Raw genomic sequence first — 26065 nt, 5'->3', positions numbered from 1 at the left:
TTTGTTCTCTTTTATAGCTTTATTCATCTCACTTGAAATTTTTTTTTACAGTAAATGTTTGACTTACAAACTCTTACTTGTATCCATTATTCCATCCCACTTCCACCTATTGAAGGGAGGAGATCCATAATCTCACTGCAAAGGATTTGGATACAACTGGGAAATGTGGACAATTGAGGCCACTTTTGTAATCAATCTTACTGAAGAAAGGGGCAGAAATGAAGAATCTCCCTTCATAGCCACGGTAAAATAATGCCCCGAAGTAAAGTCAACAGTGATTTTCGGTGATTTATTTTTCCTTAGTGGATCTATTTCTGATCATTCTGTCTACACTGAAACTATGGTTCTGAACATGAGAATTCTTCTAACATTCAAGTTGGACAGGGTCATCAGAGATCAAATGAACAAGGATGCACCGGGCAGGGGAACTCATAGGCTTTAGCCGGTTCCCACCAAGCTGGCAATCAGAAAACAGGGCAGTCAAGTTAGAAGAGGGAGCGGGTGGCTTTGTAAGAGTCGGGAGGAGCCAGGAGGGGGAACTGTATGACCTAAGTGGCCGAACAGTCCAAGCTCTCTCCATTGCTATGAGTAATGATTTGATAAATGAAAAAATGTACTTTAGCTGACAGGTCACTACATCACCATGGTGTGTTTTGCTTTAAACCATGAGAGCCAGAGAGGAGGTTCCTTATGCTGTTTGCAAATGGAAACTAATGATTTATGTTCTCACACACGGACTTGCAAGCAGGGACTACGTCCCTATTTTCCATATTGTAAGCTGCCCGCTCAAGTGGTCCAGCAGGCGTTCCCAGCATAGCATGTGTCTGCCTCCAGCCTCTCCTGTGTATGTTTCTGCTATGGTGCTTTTAGATCATTTACATCATGGAAAGAGGTAGAAAATAATTAACTGTGACAGTTTATTATGGCTGTCTTCCTAAGAGTCTATAGCATGCTGCATCAGATTTGAAAGCAAAAACATATTATTTCAACGAAGTGGTTTGGTAAAAGATTAAAATGTGTAAAAGGCTTCTTTTATGATATTGGAATATTGTGGCATAGAATTTACAGTTGCAGATGTTTAAAATGTTTACTATCAAGATGCATGTTTTCATAAGATTAAGACAATGGAGACAGACATCTCCAGGTGTTTTTGCACTTTTTTTTTTCCTACTCATCTTCCAGGAAAAGTAGGTTTCAAATGTCTCACTCCTCCTTTAACCATATCACATAACTATGAGTCAGTTACATACATGGGTGGATCAGAGTCCAAATTATGTGGCCAGTATCTTGGCCCCGGATTAACAATTACAGCTCCTTAATGGTACTTTAAATCTACTTATATTTCTTGAATGTCAAATGCAGTTTCATCATTTGAATCAGTGATATACAGATGTAGTTCTCCTAATTCCAAATCCTTTCCACAATACTGATATAATGAATTCATGACTAATTTAATTCCCATCACAAATTTTGCACGTGGTAATCAAAAAAGAAAACAAACTTATTGTTACCAAAGGGGAAAGACGTGTGAGGGAGGGATAAATTAAGAGTTTGGGATTAGCAGATACAAACTACTACATATAAAATAGATAACCAATGAGGACGAACTATATAGCAGAGAGAATTATATTCAATATCTTGTAATAAGTCATAATGGAAAAGAATATGAAAAAGAATATACATATGTGTGTGTGTACATATATATCTATCTGAATCACTTTGCTGTACACCAGAAGCTAACACAACATTGTAAATCAACTATAATTCAATAAAGAAATTCTGAAAAAAAAAAACATAAATCTTTTACTAGAAGTAGTCATGTAGCATGTGAAATATTTAGACTCATTGGCTTTGCTTTCTTTCAGCAAGTAGAACTAATATTTTGATCGATGACCAAAATTCAGAATTTCCCTGCAGTCTAAAACAGAATTTCCTGCTGAGAAGTTTGCTCAAGAGAATTTCTTACAAGATATAACTACTACAAGAGATTTGGGGACAAATTTGTTGCTTATTCACCCAGTTTTAAATTCTTCCAAAACCATTCTTATAGGACACTTTGCTGGTTCCCTGTGATTGAGGAGTTTAGATTGTAGTGGCTACTTGCTGGATTTTGTTTAAAGAATATTTAAAGAAGATATATCAGACTGTGAGGCATTAAAAATAAGGGGAAAATCCAGTTTTGGCAAAGACTTGGGGGAAATGGCTTCTCTCAAATCCTGCTGTTAAAAGTATTAATTAGTACATCTCTCTGGAGGGCAGTTTGGCAACATTGCTATAAAAATATGCACTCACTTCCATCCGTTAATTCTACTTCTAAGAATTTAACTCAAATAATGAATTAGACAAGTATTTATGCAAATATATGTATAAAAGGATGTTCAATTCTGTTACTTCCTCTTAAATTAGAAACAATCTAAATGCCCATTAATTAGAGATTGGTCAAATAAATCACGGCACATTCAAAATGATATCAGCCTGAATGAAATGATGTTTAAAATGGTCTGAAATATTGTTAAGTGAAAAAGCAGGTTACAGGACAGGGCATTTATAATTCCACTCTGATAACTATAGAAGTAACTTTATGTGCATATGTGGGGGTTCATTTACATATACCTAAATATTCATGTGGATTTGCATGTGTATGTACATCAAGTCAGTAGCAAAGGGAACAAAGTATCAACAGTAGTCATAGAGCAATAGTAGGATGATGGCCATAAAGATGATCACTGCTTTTTATTTCTATTTTCGAATTTTCTGTTTAAATTTCTTAACTTGGATTACTGTATAAAAATAAAACATGAATGTAGAGTAGGCTAATTCAGTTGAGTATATGTCCTTAAAGCAGAAACTAAGCTGCTGCCTGGATATAATTCATTGCCCAGCCTAGCGTGGCTGCTGAAGAACTCTTGAAACTATTTGAATAACTTACCTTAGGAAGTTAGGTAGCTAATACAGTATCAGATAAGTTATCTGAAGTTATTCTTATACAGAATCTCTCAACAACATATTTTCCTTGTTTCTTCCAAGCTTCCTTTTATCCAGAAAACTTTAACCACTTTTTTTTTTTCTGTCCTAGTGATTCATTTGTGCTTGTCTATTAGGAAAGAGACATGGACCCCCCTCAGCGTAAATCAGGGCATAGCATTGCTCAGAACATACACATAGTATTTTAGTCCCCAGTGACCCAAATTCTGTAGCTGTATTTTCATATAAAGCCTCTTCCATCCTCACAGTCTCTGCTTCAGACTGAGAAGAAGGAAGAATATTCAGGCTCCCAAAATGCAGCGAGAATTTGGATAGACTCCTCAGACAAATTATTAATTTATTTCTCCCTGGTTTCTGGCTGAGACATGTAATCCTGGAACATTATAAATCCACATCTCAGTCTTTTAAAAATGAAGAAATACCTCAATAAAGAAACAAAAGCCCCTGAGTGGAATGCCCTTAGAAACCTATCCAGCTCTGAATAATCTTTGAAAGAAGCAGTCTGAGTGCCAAAAGGACTGGTACATGGGTATCTGCTTTTTCATGTTTCTGAAAATGGTTTAGAAAAACAGAAATGGTTCAGTGTCAAGGTACATTTTGTTCATTAAGTCCTCACAATGAGATGTAAAAGCTATCTGGTTTCTTACCATAGCCCCAAACTGACAATTATGGGTGGAAGTAGCTAGTGAGATCCATTCATATCAGTGGTCGCGATGAATCCCTTTAATAATTTTGTGAAGGAATTATTTTTTTCTCTTAAAAAAATTGAGATATAATTTGCTCACTGCAAAACCCAGCCGTTGAAAGTGTACAATTTAAAAAATGAGTGTTTTTTTAGGCTATTCTCAAAGTTGTGCAACAGTCACCACTATCTAATCCAGAATCTTTCAACACCCCATGAAGAAGCCCTATCCCCATTAGAAGTCACTCTGCATCCCCCCTTCCTCCTGGTTCCAGGGACCACTAATCTACTTCCTGCCTCCATGGATTTAGCTATTCTGGGCATTGTGAAGGAATTCTTAACATGTTCATTTTAGAGATGATGAAACTAAAGCCCAGAGATTAATCAGCTGTCTGGGGTTATCCTATTTGCATGTGGTATGGCCAGAATTTTACTTCAAGTCTTCACGCTCTTGGTCAGATTTGAAGACAGGGGACACAACTGGAGAGAAACACATTAACCATGTGAAAAGAGGATATGTAAAATGTTTGTTGATATTAGAACCAGTAATAACTCTCTTTTTTGACCAAGTTCTGAACCAATTAACAAATAAGAGTAAACCAGATGAGACAGCAAAAGATTGCCTTTATTACTGACAAAGCTGATATGGGAGGAAGTACTAATATCTGTGGGAAAATTGACTCATCAATACTGTGTCCAGAATTACAGCAGGCATCCTCATCCAGATACAGAACGTTCTGGAAAACCACAGCCTCCCCTCTGGGAACAGACAGGGAACAAACAATAACCTCTGTTTGTTGTAGGCAGGCTACCGCCAGGGAAAAGAAAAAGGGTGAGGTAAGCTGAGTATGCCTATTTTATTTTTCCTAGACTTACCAATAAGGAAAGGCAATTGAGGAGCACCTAAATGATATCCCCTTCAAGTTGGAAAAATCCACAGGGTAGAACAGGAGGAGATTTTTCTTGACTGATGGAGTCTGATGAGAGAGAGCCCAGCAGATGTGTCCTGGGGCTCTGGAACATGAGAGAGGGTAAAGAGAAGAAGGTATCAAGGTCTACCCAGGAACACCTTCAGAACCTACAACACACAAGTGGAACAGAGGAGATTCAGAAGTGCCTGCTTGCCAAAGAGATGAGTGTAAATTAGTTGACAGAAAGTCTTGGGTCACAGGCCCTGGAAGTCACATGGTCAAGAGAAGCGAGGTCTCCCAAAGCAGGCATGGAGAGTATTACTGGCTGGTTTCACAGATAAAAAGTCTGAGGAGAATCAACAATGTTGAGAATGCTGCTTGGAAACTGAAATAGTCCCTCAGCGCAGCCAAGCAGAGTAACCACTGGGTACCATCATCCATAACACGAAGCAGACAAGAGTGGAAACTGAATCCCACCATCAGTATACCAGTGTGTGGCCAGTCATGAAGCGATGGCCCCCTGCTTGCATAAGAGGCTTCCTTCTCTCCCACTTCTGTTCCATTCTTGAGAATTTAGGATTGGGATCAGGTGAAGAAAAGGAATGACCAAGAGAGAGCTTTGAACTGGATTGAACCTGAGATAACAATCCGGAATTTACACAAAAAGTCCTGGATTGAACTAAGAAATTTCTCCCAAAAGGACTTTTAGTTTTTCTGTTAAGGGTCAGAAATGCGGGCTCGTGAATTAAGTTTAGAAACTTTTCTTTTTGCATACATGGGTTTTGTGAATTATTTTACCTGTGAGTCAGTATAACCTTATCCATAATTTCATTGTGCTATTGTGTTGTGCTTTTCTTCTAACCACTTTCCACTTCAACTGGGTCTTGGGGGCCAGCTTAATAGAAAAATTTGAATCTATCAGACGTACTGTGATTAACGGAGGATCAGACCTGATCCTCAGGTATTCCAAAGAAGATAATTCTAAGTGCTTTCACAAGAGGATATATCATTCTCAGTGGTTCTTTGGATTTCAACCAAGACGCTCAAATGAGATAAATCCAGAATTGCGGCTCTTGACAGCAGTGGCTGAGAAGTGGATGTTTGGAGGATGTAATCTCTATGACAACCTTATGCTCGGAGAGAGTTCTTTTCAGATCACATCAATGACAAATTTCCTTGAGAAATGATGTAATGGGTTTTAATGCTCATTTTCTATTACTTTATTTTGTGTAGATGATGTAAAAGGTTGAACCAAAAATAAAAACCAGTCTTACATATGCCATTCCTCTGCTGCATTGGTAAATTACAGCTGTGGTCTCCACGGGTAATTAAAAGGTGTTTATGAATAACCATAAACTCCAACATTTGGAGTTATCTGCACGTTGCACAATACATGATCCAAGAATCTTAGAAATCAGCGAGCGAAAAGAGACATAAAGATTTTTCTAGTCCTCTCTCCTGATGCCAGTCTACAGATGATGAATCCAAGGTTCAGAAAAGTACTGTTATTTGGCTAAGACGACTGAATTTGCTCGTGGCAGAGCGTAGGTCTCGGGAAAGCCGTTCTTGGGCTTCTTGTATTCACAAGTGATATATTCCTCTTTTGATTCAATTCCACAGAAAACATAATCTATGAAGGTGTCCCAAATCAGGCAGGACACCATAGACCTTCAGAGCCTGGCTTCTGAGATTCAACTGCTTGGTTTCAAAATTTGTTGCCTTCTCTCATTAGCAGCATGAATGGTTAAGTAACTTAACCTCTATAGCCTAAATTCCTCATTTGTATAATGGAAAAATTAATAGGGTCTACCTCACAGAGCTCTTGTGAGGGTTAAACAATTTAATCCATACAAAGGATTTAGATCACAGGGCTACAGAATAAGACTCAATAATGTTACCTCTTCATATATATATGGGCATGCACCCAAGGAAGAATCATACAATATGAGCACAATGGAGAGTTGAAGAGCCAACATTTTTGTATTTGTTTGCAACCTGCTTGTACACAGATATGATATTATTGGAATTGGGTAGGGATGTAATATTGGTGAGAAAGACTAAAGAGGCCTGAGTAATTCAGCCCCTTGGCTTTGGATATCACCCCTTGTTCTTTCAGCTATTTTTTCTTCCTTTCCTATTATTTCTAAGAATTTTTTAAAGTTTTAACAGAAAAGAGAAAATTACAAGCAGCTGATGGAACTCTTCTGACTTCTTTACTGCACTCTCTGAAATGTAGAAAGAGTGACCTAAATTCAAACACAGGACAACCCATGGATGTCTTAGAATCCAGATGCAAACCCTTTTTCCCTGGTTAGCCCTGTTTCCCTACCCTGAGTCTCTCCGCTGGGGAATTCCTATTTGCAAATCTCAGTGCGTCTTCATTTGGATGAATCCTGGGAACCCAGACACATCACGCAGCATCTGGGAAACATGGGAAACCCTTCAGTTTGCCTCCCCAGAGTTATCTGGGGATGAGAAACATCTGTTATCATCCTTTCAGTAACAGGGTATTTGATGGGTTTATTTTTTCTGCTTTGCTTTGAATATTCTCAGCTCAGCAAAATATTTTCCATAAAGAAGTCATCAAAAATAAGGTATGATAAACTCATGAACTTGAGGTGTTATCAATCATAAAAATGCTATAAAATATCCCAGTTATAATCATCTCCCATTATTAAAAAATTATACTGAAGATATTCAAAAGATTATGCATTTGGCTCTTTGCAGAGCAGTGCCCAAGAAGCAAGCTATATGTGTTAGTGGTTTAAACACAACTGGAAGAAATAAAAAATGCAGTGAAACAGGTGCAAGGGTGTTAGAGTCATTGAAGCATTGATGTAACTGTCTTAAGTCCCATAAAAGAGTAGCATTTGGCAGGTCTCTATATAAGTGAGGTTAGGTTTGCCAGAAAAATAAAATAACACTACTGGTAAGTGAAAAAATCATATCCTATCAGAATTTCCCTGCATTCCATCCAAAACTTCTATGAAACCTTGGTAATAGGCTGATTCATCACATATAAATTCCATTCCAAAAAATAAAAAGGAACTATAACTTTCCCACCATTGCTCTGTAGAAAAGCAAAGAGCAATATTGAAAATACGTTTGCTAATTCCTTGTTCATAAAGAAATGTGTCATTTTGTTTAGTGATTATTTCTCCCTTCACCTCCACCTCACTAACTAAAGTGTGATAATAAAGGGAGTATCTAAAGTGATAAAAACTATATTATAAGATATTTTTTCTTTTAAATTAATGGTTTGGGTTACATTATATAGATGAATATAGATGAGCTTGCCTGGTCGCAAACAACTATTCATCTGAATTTCAAATTGAAGTAATCCACTTTACCCATTGAAGCAGCTAAGTGACTTACACTAAGTTTATGACTGAAAATTGGATGGATGGCTTTAATCAGGATTTAAATTACATGGAATTCCTAGATCATAAGAGATAGATTTTTTTTCCTTATGAGTGTGGGGAGAGAACAGGATGGGAAACATGTCTTTGGATGAAGTACTGGAAACATTTTTTTTTTAACTATTAAAGAGCTGTTTACAGTTATTTTTGGGTTTCATGTTAGCTAAATAAAATGACAACCGTCTTCTGTTTATAACTGAGATATTCCTGTGGTTATGGACCTTCAACTCTGGGGACTAAACTCACAGAGACATTTCCCCCCTCCAAGTCCCCACTCCACTTTTTCTTACCCATAAGACTTTGTAATGACTCCACTCCAGTGCAGGAATGAATGCTCTAGAAGTATTGCTTGGGAGTGTGAACTGGCGTGTGTGAAAATTATAATGCAGGAAGTTACTTGCTTAGCTGTGGATCATAAATAAAAGTGTATTAGCTAAACTTGTTAAGCATAGATTTGACTGAGCTGGTGCGCAGAGGAAAACAAACTGTAATAATATGTGTCATCTCACTTTCGAGGTAAGAAGTCCAGAATAGAGAGAAGATAAGGGAGAGATTCTACCTTGGCGCCAACGATCTAAGCTTCTGGCTATTGATTCATGTAAAACAGCTCCGCCAACTTGGTGGATCAGACTTCAGAAAGCCACCCCCCAGGGAGGAGCCTCATAAACAGACCATTTCCATAGCAACCGTTGGCATCCCCCTGACATCTACTCGTCTGCCTGAGGAACTGACCATAAAGTTGCTTAAATATGATGAGTCCCTCATGAAGGGGAAGACGGGTGGTGGGGGGATTGAAGGAAGACAGTGGCCCCATCTTTGTTCAGTAAGAAGACAAGGGGTCTGGGAGAGGTTTTGCTCCTGCCTCTGACCTCTTAATTTCTCCACTATTGTTCTCCAGATAAATAGAATTGGGAAGAGGAATGAAAATAAACACCTTATATGTCATGCATATCTACCTTTGCTCTCTCTGTGTTGGCCAGGGTCAAAATTGCCTGCTATGAGCAGAGGTTTTTTGTATGTAATGTTGTGCAAAAACAATTCAGGTTTTGATATTCAAACCTAAAAGACAATTTCATTGTCATTAATCAAGCATTGTGTTGATGGATATCTGAAAACAAAGTTTCTAGGAGGGACTAGTGTCTTCTGAAATATTAGTAAATTCATTATTTAAAAAATTCTGTAGTCTAATCGGTTTGGAAATCACAGGTTAAACAAAGCTAAGTAGATTCAATTTCTGTAGGGATTCTCACAGCCTTTAATGTTTTATTAGTCAGCTATTCTAGCTGTATTCTAGACAGAGAAAGAGATAAGAGAGAAAAATTATATATAAATTGCTTTAGGGAGGAAATCAACCACACCTGCTACAACATAATTGCATGCATTATGGCCCCTTTATGGCCCGGGAAAAGGGATAAATGATACTGCATTTAAGCATCAGTTGTCTTTTAAACAATGGCCACTAGAGTCTTATAGTTGCGAAGTTTGGGAAATGGGAGTGTAGAGCACAGCCCTTGTGTCAAACCTTGTAGATTGTTGTTATGCGAGTTTGTGCAAATTACTTAACTTCCCAGATCCTGAATTTTCTCATCCATAAAAATGAGCTAATACCTAGCTCTTGGGTTTCTGTAAAGGTTGCACATAATTATGAATGCAGTACTTGGCACAGAAATGATTGACTGTTTCTGTCTCTCCTGGACCTTCACACTTTCCCCAGCCCCAATCAGCCACTTAAACCTAAAGTGCCTCAGAAAAGAATGGGGGGCTGTCTCCTGCCACAGCATAGGTGGTTTCCCTCAGAGAGCAGTCAGTATCCAACAGTGATTACCCTTAAAATACCTTCTGTCATTCATTCCATTTATCCATTCCACCAGGCAGCCAACAGATTCTTTTGGGGTGTCTACTATGGAACAGGCACTAAGGATAAAGATAGACATGATTTCATTCCTTGACTGAACTTACCGTCCAGCAATGAAAACAACCATTTGAATAAGCAATAGTGGTCACGTGTGGCAACAGATCTGATGGAGGAAGTGCAGGGTGCTAACTGTGAGCCTAGGAATCTAAGGAAGGAGGTAGGGATCTAGTACAGCTACTCTTGCCCTGATCCACAGTGAGAGAACTAGTACAAAAATCACACCCACAGAAAAATAAGAAGTGAGAGACTGGAGTGAAACAAAAATGAAAAAGAGCTGTGCCTTCAAACTGTGTTGCTTACTTGGCCTCCATAGCAACTTGAAAAGGTGGTAAAGCAAAGCAAGCCACTTTTCTCAAGGACAAAGAGCCAGTTCCCAGTGCAGCCAAGGCTATTGTCCAGGGTTTCTGAATTCTAGCCCAGACTCTTCACCATTGTACAGTGTTAAGTGGCCACAGTGGGGATAAACAGAGGAATTTCTTTAAAGTCTCCAACTGAGAATGACCCTATCACTAGTTTCTTCATAAATAATGCTTCCTCAGAATTCTGTCCTTTACTTTCTCATTTCTCATGTGACTCCAAAATTTCATTTTTTTTTAACCTGTGTCTTAACATATCTGATTATAATTCCACCAGGCCAAGGACTATGTTATCTTCCTCTGTATATTTTCAGTGCCTAGCTTGTGTTGACTGATAGAATTAATTAATTGACATGTTAGCTGAGATTAGCTTATGCCAATTTATATAAACAATTAATAAAACCCTAGCATTAAATCGGATATTCTTTTGTTAAAAGTAGGAAGTTCTCATTAAAATTGTTTTGACCTTCAATTTTGCTGTCATTGTGTCTGTTCATATAAATGGCTAGAGTAGAGAAATTATAGTAGGAAGAGGAAAGTTCTCCTCTGTGATTGATATACTTGGAGTCTAAAGAATTTATATCCTTCTCACAGTGCCTTCTGGGGGAAAATATATAAAGGAACAGCAGAAATTATTTTTGATTCCCTGTTTATGCTCAAATGATAGTTATCTTTTAATGTAATAAAAATGATCAAGCTAAAAATATTCTAGAAAAACTACTGACAAGTCAAATAGAATCCAGCTCAAGTCACTTGAAGTCATTGATTTCAAGTATCTTTTTGGAAGTAACTTATATTTTTTTAAAAAAGAAGGAATATATTTATTTTAGATACCAAGTTGACCTTGGGCTTAATGGTTAGGTTAATTGAGGATTTAGGAATCTGTAGGAATAACTCTCTGTTGATGATGGATGGAGAGTGGGGGCGGGGATGCTTCAACAGGCTTTATCATCCTATAGTTGTGTCTCAGTTTTGAAGACTTGAGGTTCACCTCAGTTTAGAGTCTGATGATTCCATTCATGGAAGCTGTCTGGTCACTTAGCAAAGGATAAACAAGCTAATTTTAACATTATAATTGTTTTAGCACTGCCCTAAATGATAAACATCAAACCTCTTAAACTGGAATCAGAAACTGAATTTCTTGCTTATTATTAGGAAGCATCCACCACAACTTCATTGAAATCCTCCTTATTTTGACTTGGTAGTCAAAATTTGGTTAAATAAATGTCCTCACTAAAGGGCTAGCGTACTTAATACAAGTCAGGGGAAAAATGGGCCTTGAAATATTTATTCATAGCTTTCCTGGAATATTTTGACACAGCTTCAGTTTAATTTGGGCATTGTCACCAAGGGTGGAAATGGAAACATCTCCTTTACTCATCTTCCGAGAATGTTTATATGATTCCATTTGTCTGCCTCTAATTCCTTAGAGATAGAATTATATTATCAGGTTTCCTGAAGGGTGTTTCACATATTCACATGGTTTGTTTAATTTCACATTGCCCTTTGTGGACAGGACTATTTGTCCACAAAATGGAGAGCCCACACAAAAGTCACACACGCAAGTTTAAGGAAAGAACTTTTAGATCATTTGCTTGAATAAGAGACACCACTTCTTTTCCTAAAAAAATACAGAAGTCAAAAATTTTTGGCTATAACTGATTATTAAGAAGTCCTCCTTGAATTATCTCAGTGCAAATGAAAAACATGCACATGAGCCAAATGCCCTTCAATTACAAGGCTTTATTTATTGATTTACTTTTTAAATCAAGGGTGGAACATTAAGCCAAATGCACTGTGGAGCTAATGAAAACAAAATATTTGATAATTTGAGATGCAAAAAAACCCTCCCCTGAATAACCAACATACAGTCACACCACTACAGAATAATATGAAAGACAGGGAATTATTGGGTAATTCTGGCTCTGGGTCTTTCTTACCTCATGTGGTTTTTCTATAGGTTTGAGACTGAGATACACAAAAAAGTCAGATAAATGTCAAAGTCCTTCCAATGGTCTGCAGGGTCCTTCACATTCTGGACCCCACTCTCTGGACCAATCTGACGTTATTACTCTCTCCCTTTATCACAGACACATGGGCATCCTTGCCGTTCATCTCTCGTGTACCCAAGCTCTCGCCTCTGTCTTTCCCTTTGCTCAGAAAGCTCTTCTTTTTAAAAAAAAAAAAATTTATCGGAGTATATTTGATTTCCAATGTTTTTGTTAGTTTCAGGTGTACAGCAAAGTGAATCTGTTATACATATACATATATCCACTCGTTTTTGATACTTTTCCCATATAGACCATTACAGAGTACTGAGTAGAGCTCCCTGTGCTATACAGTAGGTCCTTGTTAGTTATCTATTTTATATATAGTAGTGTATATATGTCAATCCTCATCTCCCAGTTTATCCCTCCCCCCCGCCCCCAGAAAGCTCTTCTTTGTGGGACTCATCTAACCATCTGTATAAAATAGCAAATCTCCCTCACTTTTCCTGGGACTCCCAGGGATCCTCACTCTGTTTTGTTATGCAGTTAACTCTTGCTACATAACAGACCACTCCAAAATTAGCGACTTAGAGCAACAAAGATTTGTTGTTTCTCTTGATTTTGTTGGTTTGCCTGTGCTCATTCAAGCAGCTACACTGATTTGGGGGTGTCCACTGAAGATGGCCTCACTAACATGTCCGGCATTTGATGCTGGCTGTCAGGTAGGTAGATCAGTTCTCCTCCATGTGGCCCCCCATCCTCCAGGAGGTTTATGGCTGACTCAGGGCGCTGTTCCAAGAGAGTGAGATGGAAGGGGTGAGGCTCCTTGAGGTCAAGGCTCTCAAACTCCGACAGAACTCATGCTGTATGATATTAACAAGTCACAAGGGGTGAGAAAGCAATCCCACCTCTCGAAGGGAGGAGTGGCAATGAATTGTGGCCATATTTAATCTACTACAATTTGTTTTCTAGTTTACTTATTTATTTGCTTGCTGGCTTTCTTGCCTCTCCCATTGAAATGTAAGTCCCCTGAGAAAAGAGACTTGGTTGTGTTCCTTACTATATAGCCCCAGTTCATAGAACAATGCCCAGGACATAGTGAGCGCTCATTCAATATTTTTTTAAATGAATAATAACGGATGAGCTCATTTGGTCTTCACAACTAACCTGCCAAAAAAGGGAAGGTTTTGGGAAGAATAAGTTCCTTGAGTCTAAGGGTAGGTTCTGTTTTTTTGAAGCAGTGTCTCTAGCTCATAACGTAAGACCTGGGCCACAGAAATCCACAGAAATTGGTGCTGGAAAATATTTGTTGACTGGCTGTTGCTATTGTGATTTTACAGATGAAAAAACTGAACCTTGAGATACTTTCTGGCCCAAGAACTTATAATTATTGTTAAAGCTGGATTTAAAACATAGGTCTTCTGTCTTGAAATTTAATTTTTTTTTTGATAGTACCATGTCACCAAATTACATTGTGTGCATACAATGGAGCAAGCATACTGCTATGAGCCAGAAATACAGAGAAGAAAAAAATTTAATCCATGGACTCAAGACACAACATGTACTGAGGGAGTTAAACATTGGTTAAATAGGCACACAAACCATGTGGAAGTGGTACTATGATGTGATCTACAAAGAACAGTGCTATGGGAGGCTATAATAATAGTTCTTGACCTTAGAGAAACAACACTGGCCCAAACAGACATCCTTATTTCCCTCGTGGAGCTTGTAGGTAATAATACACTAATGGTACATTAGTGAGACTATAGTTTAGTGATATAAGCACTTTGCTTCGATTCACAAGACCTGGTCATATTAACTATTGGTATAACCACGGGTAAAACATTTAACCTTTCTTCTACATAAGGATACAAATGCATGCCTTAACTTGTGAAGAATATAAGGTACTAATATTATTAAAAATGCCCAATCTCATGCCATACTTATCTGCTAGATTCTGGTAAGTGCCCAATTTTAGATCTCACTGGACTGAGCTGGAATTAGACTTGACCTCTTGAATATGAAAGTAACACAATTTCTAGAAGGGAGCAATCAATTCTGCAGAACGACCTTGGTTCTAGTTCTGACCCTGCTCCTGGTGAGTGGTTGCCTTTGTACAAGTCAGTGCCCCCTGAGGACCTCAGTTTTCTCTTCTCTCAATGAAGGGATTTAGCTGGATTTGTTCTAAGGGCTAATTCTCAATGGATGGTCTGCTTCTTCTCATCACCACTTTTCCCCAGCTCACACTTACCTCCCTCCCCTCACATACTTTATAATCCTCTTTGAGAGTCTACCTCTCCTATTGTTCTATCAGCATCTGGTCTATCACAGTCTGGGGAGGAGAGCATGGAAAAGAGGAAGAAGAAGACTCAGGCACAAAAAATGATGTCATCTCTACCCCATGCTGAGATAGTGCCTGCTTTCCAGTTGCATAGACTCCCTGTAGCTTCTAACAAGTGTTCTTTGGAGGTGTGCGGGGTGGAGGTCCCGAAGTTCATCTAGTATTGTGCTAATAGCCTTTTCAGCATTTGTCCCTTGGATCAGGCTCTGTCTCTGGGCTCCATTCATAAATAAAACTCATGGTAACCCTCTACAATGTCAGCTTTAGGGGAAATTTGTTCCAGGAAGGAAAGTGCTATTAACTACAGAATGCTGGGGTAAGCAGAGTGCTTTGCAAATAACGCCTAATAAACAGACAGGGCCAGGTGTGAAGCATGATTTATATCCTCCCATGATACAAAGCCTTTTAATGCCTTGGCTGCCTATCGTCATCTTGGAAACGTGCCATCCTCCTCCAGGACATTGTTACAGTCTAACACTCCAGGTGGGGAGCAGCAATTCCTTGGTTTTTAACCACCTTGAGAAAGAAAACTCTGGGCCAAAATTAATAAAAGCACAAGAGCATGAGGGAAAAAGGAGATATGTGATCAATGGTGAATGAAAGAAAACTCTTCATGATTAAAAGTCATCTGGCCTGAGGTCTCCACTGGCCTGAGAAAAATGTCATTCTTTTAGCTGCAATAAAAAATAAAGCTCCTCCCCACTTCCAACAGTCTTTTTTTTCCAGGGTTTATGCTGGTCCAGTCTGAGACTAGATAAGACTGGCCTTATGCTAAGTCATAGAAGTGATAAACTGGAAGATGTTATTTCATCTTCTGCCTCACCTTCCTGTCTTACACATAGTAGGGAAAGCCCTAGAGGGGGAGAAAATGAGCATACAGAGGAAAAGATCAGGAGAGACATGAGAGAACAGAGGGGTTGGGAAAGAGTGAAAATATAAAGAAGAAAATATAGAAATGTAGCATGGTTGAGCAGTCAGACATGGGTTAGTCCTAGTTCTAGCGATGTGTGACCCTCAACAATTACTTCTTATTTCTAAACCCCAGTTTTCTTGTCTATAAAATGGGTTTCATAATATGTAACTACCTATAATAGCTTGGACTGTGAAAGTTAAATGGTCTTCCTAAAAGATAGAATAGTTGCCATAGCTAGAAGTGGACTCAGGAGACACAACGATTAAATGCAATGTGGTGTCCTGGGTTGTATCCTGGAATAGATGCAAAGAAATTATTGGAAAAAACTGTTGAAATCTGAATAGTCTATAGTTTAGTTAAGGGTATTATGCCATTATTAATTTCTTAGTTTTGGTAAATGTACTGTAGAAATACAAGATAGTGACATCTGAGGAAGCTGGGTGAAGGGCTTTCCAGAACTCTCTGTGCTATCTTCAAAACTCTTTAAAAGAAAATAGAGTCCTTCTCATAAACACCCTGCCTTCTCTTTGCAACCTGTTTCAGTCCTATCTGTCTTGCAAAGCCCAGCTCATGTTATGTCCCTAGTCACGTCTTGCCCAGCTTCTTGAAGTCATTCCCACCTTTTCCTTCAGTTTCTTTGACTGCTGTATACCCCAAAGCCTGAAGTTCTTCATTTCTATTGAATGCCTGATTTGGATAAAAGACAGGTGATTTTGAAATACAAATTTATTGGACAGAGTGAAAAGCTGTCAATCATTCATGTCTGAGGTTGAGTTGCTTTGATGGGATTAGAAACTCCCCAATACCTCTCTGAGGAAAGTCAGGGTATGGTTAATGAAGGAGCAAAAGGAGGAAGGGGGCACCTGAAGAAAGGAGACCGAGAAGTCCAGAAGGAGGAAGAAAGATGAAGAAAGGGCACTGCAGGGCAACGCACGTAAACATGTCTGACAGGTTACCTTCCACATGCCTTTGAAAATAAGTTCAGCTTCGAAGTGTTCTCTAGTTTGGGTTTCCCCAGAAAGGTACCATGCCTCAAGCAATTTCTGTGAGAGGTGATTGCAAGAAATATACTCATGGTGAGGTGGGGAAACAAGACAAGGAAGTCAGTTGATAAAGTGTTCAGGAAGCCAGTTACCAGCATAAATAGCAGGAGTTTTATCCCACTGGAGACCTTTGAGGGTCAGTAATATATGAGCCTCAGAGATTTCCCACCCAGAAGATATTGGAGTTAGAGTATATATACATTGCCTGCCATCATCCATCATCAGCTGTCTGCTTTGTGTGTGGGGGGGGAGGGTGCCCTCTAGGACTCCTAGCTTACCCGGGTGCTGCCATGGAAAGTTCTCAGACAGGGCAGTAGCTGGCTTGCTCACAGAAGAGGGGATACAGATGGGTACCAATAGCTTCTGCTACAGGGAACCAATCCGCTTGCTCCAAACTTCAATTCTTCCACTTGTAGGCTGCGAGAGCCTTGACAAGTCCCACTGTGCCCTTTTCCTAGGTTTGCTGTGAAAATAAGAGCTTGATTGTGTAACAGCATTTAACTCATGGTCTCTGACCTGAAAGCTGCTCAGTGATTATTCTTTCCCCACCCAGGATCTCTTCAGACCATACTCATTCCACCTGTGGCACAGACCCAGAGCTACAGCCTCAAAGATCGTACCGGGGTATGGAAACCACGTACACCTATGACTACATAATTCCAGGCTGATACAGATGTTTCCCTTCACTTAAAGAAGGGAAATGAGGATAGAGGAGGGAAGAAAGTAGCAAACAGAAACCAACATCATGGCAGTTGAATGACTCTTTCATTGGATTTTTGAGGCCCATGTAAGGAATCAGGAAAGTCTGTTTCTATGAGTATCTTTCTCATGGTGTCTCCCAGGGATCATTCCCACATAAAGAAGGCCTCATTATCCCCTAAACATATGTATTACATATCCCAGCCTGTGAATTTGAGGCAGCAAGATATTTTTAACGAAGTGCATTTATGGTGTTTTGCCAAATGCAACTCATAGAAAAACTAATATATTTTCCATTTCTTGGGTCCTTAGGGAAAGATAATGTTATAAACCATTATCCAGAGCTGCTTCTTAAGACTTTCCTAGCTTGACAGCCCTGTCAGTTCTGTAATCTTTTCCTTAAGGTCTGGGTTTCGATTGTTTACACACTAGTGTTTTCTGACATCCTCCTTTTCATCCAAAATCCAAGGAGGCTAAACATGAACCACACATTTTAAACATGAACCTCACGTTGCTAAACTTCAAATAACTGCTACCAAACAACGGAAGATTCTCAAATAACTGAAATTTTGTGAGTAGTTCTTTGAGGAGCAAAGAAGAAACTGTTAAGACATCGATCTGAGAATTTTTTAGCAGCATCTTGCAGGGAATTGTTTGAGGTTGCTTACGTTCAGTTTCATCTTTCAACCAGCCTATATTTACATCTCTATTTGGATGACCCAAAGAAAAATACCAGGCTGTAATCATCAGAAAAGATCCTTTTATGCTAACAATAATAATCTACTAATGAAGATAAACAAGTAAGCCAATCCTTTCTCTTTATTTAACTGAGAAAATTATGCTGATGGGCTTTCCCTGGTTAAACCTTGGACTAAACAGGGTTCATTCCACACAAGAGAGGAGCAAGTTATGAGAGAAAAAGTAAAGAATTAATTGTACCTAATTAGTTACAAAATGTGAGCCATTTCTCCTTCGAGTGTTTTTTACACCAGCACCTTCCTTTCCACTCTTTTTGCCATCTTCATTTTCCAATTCTCACTGCCACATAATCAGGATATTTCAGTGGATAGTTAACCAATCAACCTTCCTCTATCAAACAAGACTATGGACTTGATTACTTCAATTCATCATATCCTATTCTTCCTCAGAAATCAGTAGCTGTTCTCAGAGGAAAAAGTGGCAACTCTTACAGCTGGGTTACTGATCCCACCTTAATGTCCACTACTTCCCTATATAAATCTTCACTGTTTTTCAGGCTAATCTCTTTAGAGTCTCCCAAACACATCTCATGATTTCCTATTTCCCCACGTTCGACATTTCTTCTTTGCTCTTATTTGAATATCACCCACCTATTGAAGGCTGACTAAAATCTCACCTCCATAAACCTCACTGAAGCATAAAAAGCATGCTGAGAGGGAAAGAGGTGGGTAGAGAGAGAGGGGGATAGGAAGAGGCAGAGAGAGAAAGAGGTATAGGTTCTAGAGAAATATTAAAGTGGCTTTGAGGCTCACCTTTGCAATTGACAAGCTTTGTGTTGGAAGGGAAAGTTCTTAACTTCTTTGAGTCTCCTTTATAAACAGTTATGCATACTTGATTGAGTTTTTGATTGGAATAAAGAAGAGGAGATGCAAGTTGTCTGGAAAAAGTGAATTGATTTTTTTATTCAACAGTCTTTCATCAAGTGTCTCATAAAATTTAGTCAATGGAGCATTGTGGAGCTACTACTGAACTTGATTGTGTGATTTAGCTTCATTGATATTCAGTCATTGAGTAATAACACTACAATATTACTTAGTCATTCCATGCTTAGATATTTACCAGGGAGAAATGAAAATATATGTCCATACAAAGATTGTACCAAAATATTCATTGCAGCTTTACCTGTAATAGCCCCAAAGTGGAAACAACCCAAGTGTTCACTAAAAGGTGAATGATATATTCACCCAATAAAATACTACTTAGCAATAAAAAGGAATAAACTATTGCTACAAGCAACAACATGGATGAATCTTAAAACATTCATTTTGAATTAAAGAAGCCAGAACCTCCACCCCTAAAAAAAAAAAAAAAAAAAGAGTGCATATAGTATGATTTCATTTATGTAGAATTCTACAAAATGAAAACCAATATATAGTGACAAAGGCAGATCAGTGGTTGCCAAAGGCAGAGAGTGGTGATCAGGAAGGAGGGAGTACAAAGGGACATGAGGAAACTGTCTTGATTATGGTGATGGTTTCATGGATGTATGCATGTCAAAATTTATCAAATTGTACACTTTAACTTTGTGCAAATTATTGTATGTCAATAAAGCTGCTTTTAAAAATTAAAAATAGCTGCCTTATTTATTTGGTGCAAATAGCCTGTGGAACCAGGCAAGGAAGAGATATAGCATTCTGGCAACAGCTTCATAACCCCCAAATTACTAGGACTATACATCTTTATAGGGATGGGTGGTAGGCACAGGGGGTAAAAAAGAATATGCTCTGGAGGAAGAAGGATCTTCATTCTCCTTTAAAATTTTAAGTGAGAAGCCATACACCAGATATTTAGAATTCAGGAAGCCTCTTGGAAAGATGAGAATTTCCAAAAAAATTTTTTTTGTTTATTACGGAGCTTTGTAATATATGACCTTCAGATGATGTGATTAAATGACTTTCAAAGAAAGTTAAATACTGTTCTCACTTTTATTATTGTTTGAGGGTTTACTTACAATTTAAAAAAACATACATCATAGCAGATCTTCCATATTTCTCATTCCTTAACACAGGGGCTCCAAATTCCAGAAAAGAAATGTCCCTATGAAGAAGAAAGAACAGCGAGTAGAATCTACAGAGAGGATTTTGGCTAAACCTCTACAGGAGAACTTTTAACATTCAAAAATGTCACTAAGTGTTGTGAACTGCTTCAGTGTGGAGTGAATTTCCTGTCGCTGGAACTCTTTGAGGTACGCTAAATTCAGCAAGATAACATCGCAGGGGAATGATGATGCGGGGAAGGTCCGCAGGGGAGATTGGAACAGAAGGTCTTCTTATTCTGTGGAGATAGTCATCCCAAACCATCGCCTCAGCAATGATGCTGTAAAGCTGCAATGGTATTGCAGTAATAGGTTTCTTGTCTATTGTAGAGTTCTTGCAATTTCTCCATAGTAAGGAAGAGGTCCCAGGAGATATGTCATCCTCCTGCAGCCTGCCACTAATTTCCAGGACATTTTCTCCTTACTGTTCATGGCACAGAGCGGATAGTTTTAACATAAGAGAGACATTGTACAAATTGCTCCTCTTCAGCATTCAGGAAACATACATTTGGCATCTTTCTCAGTTGCAAAGGGGAAAGTGTCCAGAGGGAGTTGGCAGAGCCAACAGAAGACAAGCACTGATCAGTACACTTTCATGTATCTGTCTTTGGCTTGTTTTACACCAGAGTAAAGGAAAAAGATTCTGTGTGTGCCCTACTAACTACTAACCTTTTCTAAGTGCAAACGTCCCTGGAAAAGAAAACTGAAATCACTAATAATCTGACATCTTTTCCCCTCTTCTCCCTCCCCCATTCCCAGGCCACTTTCTGCCTCAGAGGAGAATCTTCTCATCTGTAATAACAACTTCCAGGTGGGAAAGTTGGCATGTTCAAATCTCTTTCCTCTTCACAACCCCCTACTATATTTACCACCCCACATCTGCCTACCCACCTTGAATCTTAATTATCTGGGCTCTCTGAAATATTCATAACCTTAGAATTATTGATGCAGTAATTTTAAATGGGAAGAAAAAAGAGGAAGTATGAAAGGTTGGGGCTGCAAAGAAAAGACAATATCCACAAAAGGATATGTAAACTAGTCTTATTTGCAAACAGTGTCACATAGAGCTCTGAATTCCTTCTCTTGCTGGAGAAGGAATGAAGCAACAGAAAGAGAAATGCCCTCGAATGAGGCTACTTTCTTCTATCCAGTTCTGCTACAAACTGGCTCTGTGACTTTGAGTCATTCCTTTCATCTGTTTGGGTCTCAATTTCCTTATCTGTAAAATGTTGCCTTGAACTAGATAGTTTCCTGAATAATGAAATATTAAGACATTTATGGAAAGAAAAGTAGAAAAGAGTAGACAACAGGGAGGGGGTATTCAGCTACTCAGCAGGGGTGACATTCTGTTTAGCAGGATGGTGGAGGAGTTGAAATATTGGCACGAAACTACAAAATTGTGAAAATTTACCAGTGTCTCTTTTTCCATGTATGAGGAAATAGCAAGGCATGGTGATGAAGGGGGAAGGGTTTGATGAAGATCCAAAGTAGAGCATTATTAGGAAACTGTAGCTGCTATTGACACTGGTAAAGCGTGAAGATGTCTTTGTAGGTAATACTAACAATTCCAGCTTCATGGCTGTGTTTTACATTGTTTCTGAACTGTCTGTGCCAAAGTTATGATAATTGCTTTATGAAGTAAAACTTACCAGCCTCTCCCAGCCTTTTTTGGGGTAACGATTAGAGGTTTAAATGTGAAAACTTTACTCTCTATTTCTGTGGAGGTGGGGTTCCCATCTGTATCACCCTCTGAACATGTCAGTCTTATAATGAAATACACACACATACATGTCTCACAGGCGCGCGTGCACACACACACACACACACACACACACACACACACTTGTAATTCTGGATCAGATTGGTAGCCAAATTCAACTCTTAAATGTCACTGCCTTTCATTACATCTCTACATTTGCTATTCATCTTGTCCTGAGTTAGAAAATATAAGTTAAAGCTAAGGCTTCTGACCATCAAAAATTTTCCTGTTTGACTGTTTAGCCAGAAAAATTGTTCTTTATCTAAATGAATCACACCCCAAATCCCACAAAAATCATCTACTCAACTTGGGGCATTTGTGATAGGAATGCCAAGTCTATGAGTCTCTTCAAATCTGAGAAATAATATTACCTTTAAATTATTTTTTAAAATAAGCCTCTGAAATCAAACTGAGGAAGAGAATGATGTAAGGCATGAGGGAAAAGGGAATGAGGAATAAAAAAGGAAGCAAAGATCTCTGCTCAAAAAGACCCATTAAAATAACCAGAAAGGCAAGATTGAAAAAAAAAAAAGACAAAGAAAAAAGCATAAAGACAGGTAACAAACACAAAGAAGCATTAGCACAAAGGACAAAGCACAGCGCTTAAGTGATGTTTATGCAGAGAGGCTTGTAGACGTGGGTCTGACCTGGCTCTAGTTGGTTCTCCTGTGATTTCAGCTCCATCTCCTGCCACATGGTCACTCCTACACCATATATGCCTACCATCCTGAAGCACCTCCGTGTCCCTCCCCACTGCCCCTTTCTCTATGACGCCCTCTAGCTCCTTTGGCATGTGGATCCTTCTGCCAGAATTCTCTTTACCTTCATGAATGCCCAGAAGAATTCTGCTCATCTGTGCCACTTCCTCTCTGCTAAAAACTCCACTGACTAATGAAGGCTCAGTCAGTAACTCTTTTCTCATCATCTCCATAGCAATTTCTGCATGGCTCTGCATAAATGCTGACATTTCCACAGTATATTATTAGCAGTTGTTCACATGTTGCTGCTCCCCAGACCTCTGTGCTCTCACTCTGTCTCTTTCCTGGGAATTCTCATTCACTTCAATCACACCGATGGCCTCTTACGAACCGACGCTGACTCATAGACATGTAACTCCGGCCAAGGCCTTACTCATGACTCGCTGGCTGCCCTACAGAGACGCACACTTGCTGAGCATTTCCACAGGGACGTGACGACCATGAGGATTTCACTGTTGAGCACGATCCTGTTATGTATTTATTAGCAGTTCCGTTTCTCACGGAGCCCCAGCTCTCACGGAGCAGACACCTATTGCTCAGACGAGTGTCTGGCCTGCAGTAGGCACTCAATATAGATTTTGAAAGTATTTATCCCAACATGAACTCATATCTTTCCTGTGAAGTGTGTATTATCTCCTGAGCTCCCATAACCATTTATCCATTCACTCAAAACAGGAGTCATAGGGTGAGAGAGTGGCATGGACATATATACACTACCAAACGTAAAATAGATAGCTAGTGGGAAGCAGCCGCATAGCACAGGGAGATCGGCTCGGTGCTTTGTGACCACCTAGAGGGGTGGGATGGGGAGGGTGGGAGGGAGGGAGATGCAAGAGGGAAGAGATATGGGAACATATGTATATGTATAACTGATTCACTTTGTTATAAAGCAGAAGTTAACACACCATTGTAAGGCAATTATACTTCAATAAAGATGTTTAAAAAAAAAAAAACAGGAGTCATTTCAAATAAGTCTCAATTTTAGTTCTAACATCTAGCTGGAGGCTAAGCACTTCTTAGCATTCTCTTACCTCTTTCCAGAATGACTGCCTCAGCACTGGCATTTATTACCCCCTGAAACATGGTAATTATCTCTTAACTCTCCTTACCAGCAGTCTTGACTCTCTCCAGGTCACCCACTACACTGCTTCAGAGCGGTATTTTTGAACACCAAATCCTAGTGTATGATTCCTTTACTCTAAACCTTTAAATGGTTCCCCCTTTGCTTATGGGTTAGGCCCTAAGTTGCTGAGTTATCGTGTTTGGAAATGTTAGCTCTAGTCGCCTCTCTTGTTTTATTCACTTGGTAAATATCTACTATCTAAGTATCTACTAAACCTAAGCATCACCTCCGGCATGAAGCCTTTTTTAAATCTCAGTGTTCCAGGTAGAAAGGAACACTGTCTCCTTTGTGTGCCCACTGGGCTTTGAGTATTGGGACAATGTCCTATTCATTTTTTATCCCTTTTTTTCTAGTACAGTTTGGGCCAATAGAAAGGGTTTTAGAAAAGTGTACTGAGAAATTTTTTTTAAAATTTCTTGGCCATGCATATGGGATCTGAGTTCCCTAACCAGGGATCGAACCCACGCCCCCTGAATTGGAAGGGTGGCGTCGTAACCACTGGACCACCAGGGAATTCCCTGGGAAAATGTTGAATTTTAAAGGGAAGAGGTAAATTGACAAGGAAAGCTTTTCTGAAGGAGATGAACACAAAGCTGGGAGGATATGAAAGGAAGAGCACGGAGGTATGACTTGCTGCATTATGTGCAGATGATAACAGCCCAGTGAACTTGTCTGGAACAGAGAAGTCTTCTAGAGAAGCAATAGAATGAGGATACAGTTAAATCCCATATCTGGCCCTGTCACCACATCTTTTATAATTTCCCCCTGCTTTTCCATTGCAGAATCAAGATCCTAGACAATTGCAGAAGACAATTAAAATTTCCCCCTGCTTGTCCATTGCAAAAGACAGGTCCTAGGATCTCAACCAAAACTTGGCCTACAGGGTTGCTGTTGAGGCATTGTATTTCACAATGGTAAATAAATCTTTCAGCTAAAGTAGGTGGCAACTTGTCTTTTGAAGGCAGAAAGAGGTTGCTAAAACTTATCTAGCTGCGCACGCTTTCCTTACAGCTGTTGATTTTGGTCAGCTGCACAGAATGATTGTTTGCTTTGGCTAATTCTTAATTAATTTTCTCTGGAACACTTTTCATTTTAGAACCTGTTTTGGACCTACATCCCAGTCTGTGGAATGTCGATTAAAAACATGTAAGTCTGAGTAGAGATAGTGAAGGAGTTGATGAATATAACTGTGTATCAAATATTGTGACTAGATTGGAAGAAGACTCCTATATGGAAAATGCATTTTTAAGTGCAGATAGACACATTTAATAAATTGTTATTCATTTAAAAAGGGAATGATTTTATAGCAGCTTTCCCACAGTATATTCTATGGCAATCAACTGATCCTAAAACTATGAAGCTGTTGTGTTAATCTTGTGGGGCAAGATCTGTGATATCCTTTGTTATTATAAAGTGATACAGACTAAAAAATCAGCTACCATACAGTTTCAAACTAAGGTTTAGAGACATATGGTTTCTTAGATCTTGTTTATTTTTCTACCTTATTCACAAATCATCTAACAAAATTTTAAACAATTACTTTCTTTTTTTCCTCACTTTTTTTGCTTGTCCACCTTTCTTTCTGCCTGTCTGCCTTAGTGTCCCTTACTTTCTCTACCTTTGGCACAAAATAGTTCAAGTCTGAAAATTCAGTACCACATTCAATAGGTTATTCCATGCCTCACTCTGAACTCTCTTTCTCCATCCCAAACCTATTCCTCCTGAGTGGTTCCCATATCAGTTGAGGGTGACTCTCTCTATCCACCTGCTGTCTCTGAAAACCTTGTGATATTCTTGACCCACAAATCCTGTTGGTTTTCTCTCCAGAGCATACCCCAAATGTGCTCTCTTCTCACTATCCCCACCACCAACATGCTAGTGTGAGCCACAAAAGGACATAATTTGACTCAATTGAAAATCCAAAATAAATATGATAAGGATTATATAAAACAAATTATATGTAATAATTATATTATATAGATAACATTTTTCTATAGCAAAAATTAAAATTGGTTTTTATACTTCTACAACATAGATTCTAAGTTAACTTCAGCATTTGCTAAAATAGACCAATTAACAAAGCTTCATAGATTTAATCAGTACTGGGGTTGAAATTATAGCTATACTTGGAGATTCCACTAAATTTAAACGTTGTACCCTGTATAATCTTAAAAAGTAATTCAGTCAGTATAAAATAGAGGAAAAAGTAGTTACGCCTCACTTTAACTGTAGCCTTGCCTTAATTTCCCATAGTCATGGTACCTATTGCCCTAACATATCTGCAATGGACTATTTGTGCCCCCTCCCCCAAAATTAATATGTTGAAACCATAATTCCAGTGTGATGGTATTTGAAGGTGGGGACTTTGGATGGTCATTA

General features: G+C 38.8%; 1 long non-coding RNA gene across 2 annotated transcripts in view; it reads left to right on the top strand.

Moving 5' to 3' along the window:
* The window catches only part of LOC309615174, a 166875-nt gene extending 143356 nt beyond the window's left edge, over positions 1-23519 (top strand). Inside the window, exon 3 of one of the 2 annotated variants that reach the window (XR_014236583.1) lies at positions 20020-23519. This is a non-coding gene — a long non-coding RNA (uncharacterized lncRNA). Of the gene's footprint in view, positions 1-4537; positions 12666-20019 lie in introns of those variants that run through there. The other variant, XR_014236584.1, reaches the window with a different exon arrangement.
* Positions 23520-26065: the final 2546 nt, after the last annotated feature.

The sequence above is a fragment of the Balaenoptera borealis genome (genome assembly GCF_965194805.1).
Source record: "Balaenoptera borealis genome assembly, chromosome: 17".
Lineage (NCBI taxonomy): Eukaryota > Metazoa > Chordata > Mammalia > Artiodactyla > Balaenopteridae > Balaenoptera > Balaenoptera borealis.
Note: the sequence above shows the minus strand (reverse complement) of the source record. Positions and strands in the feature narration are given on the sequence as shown.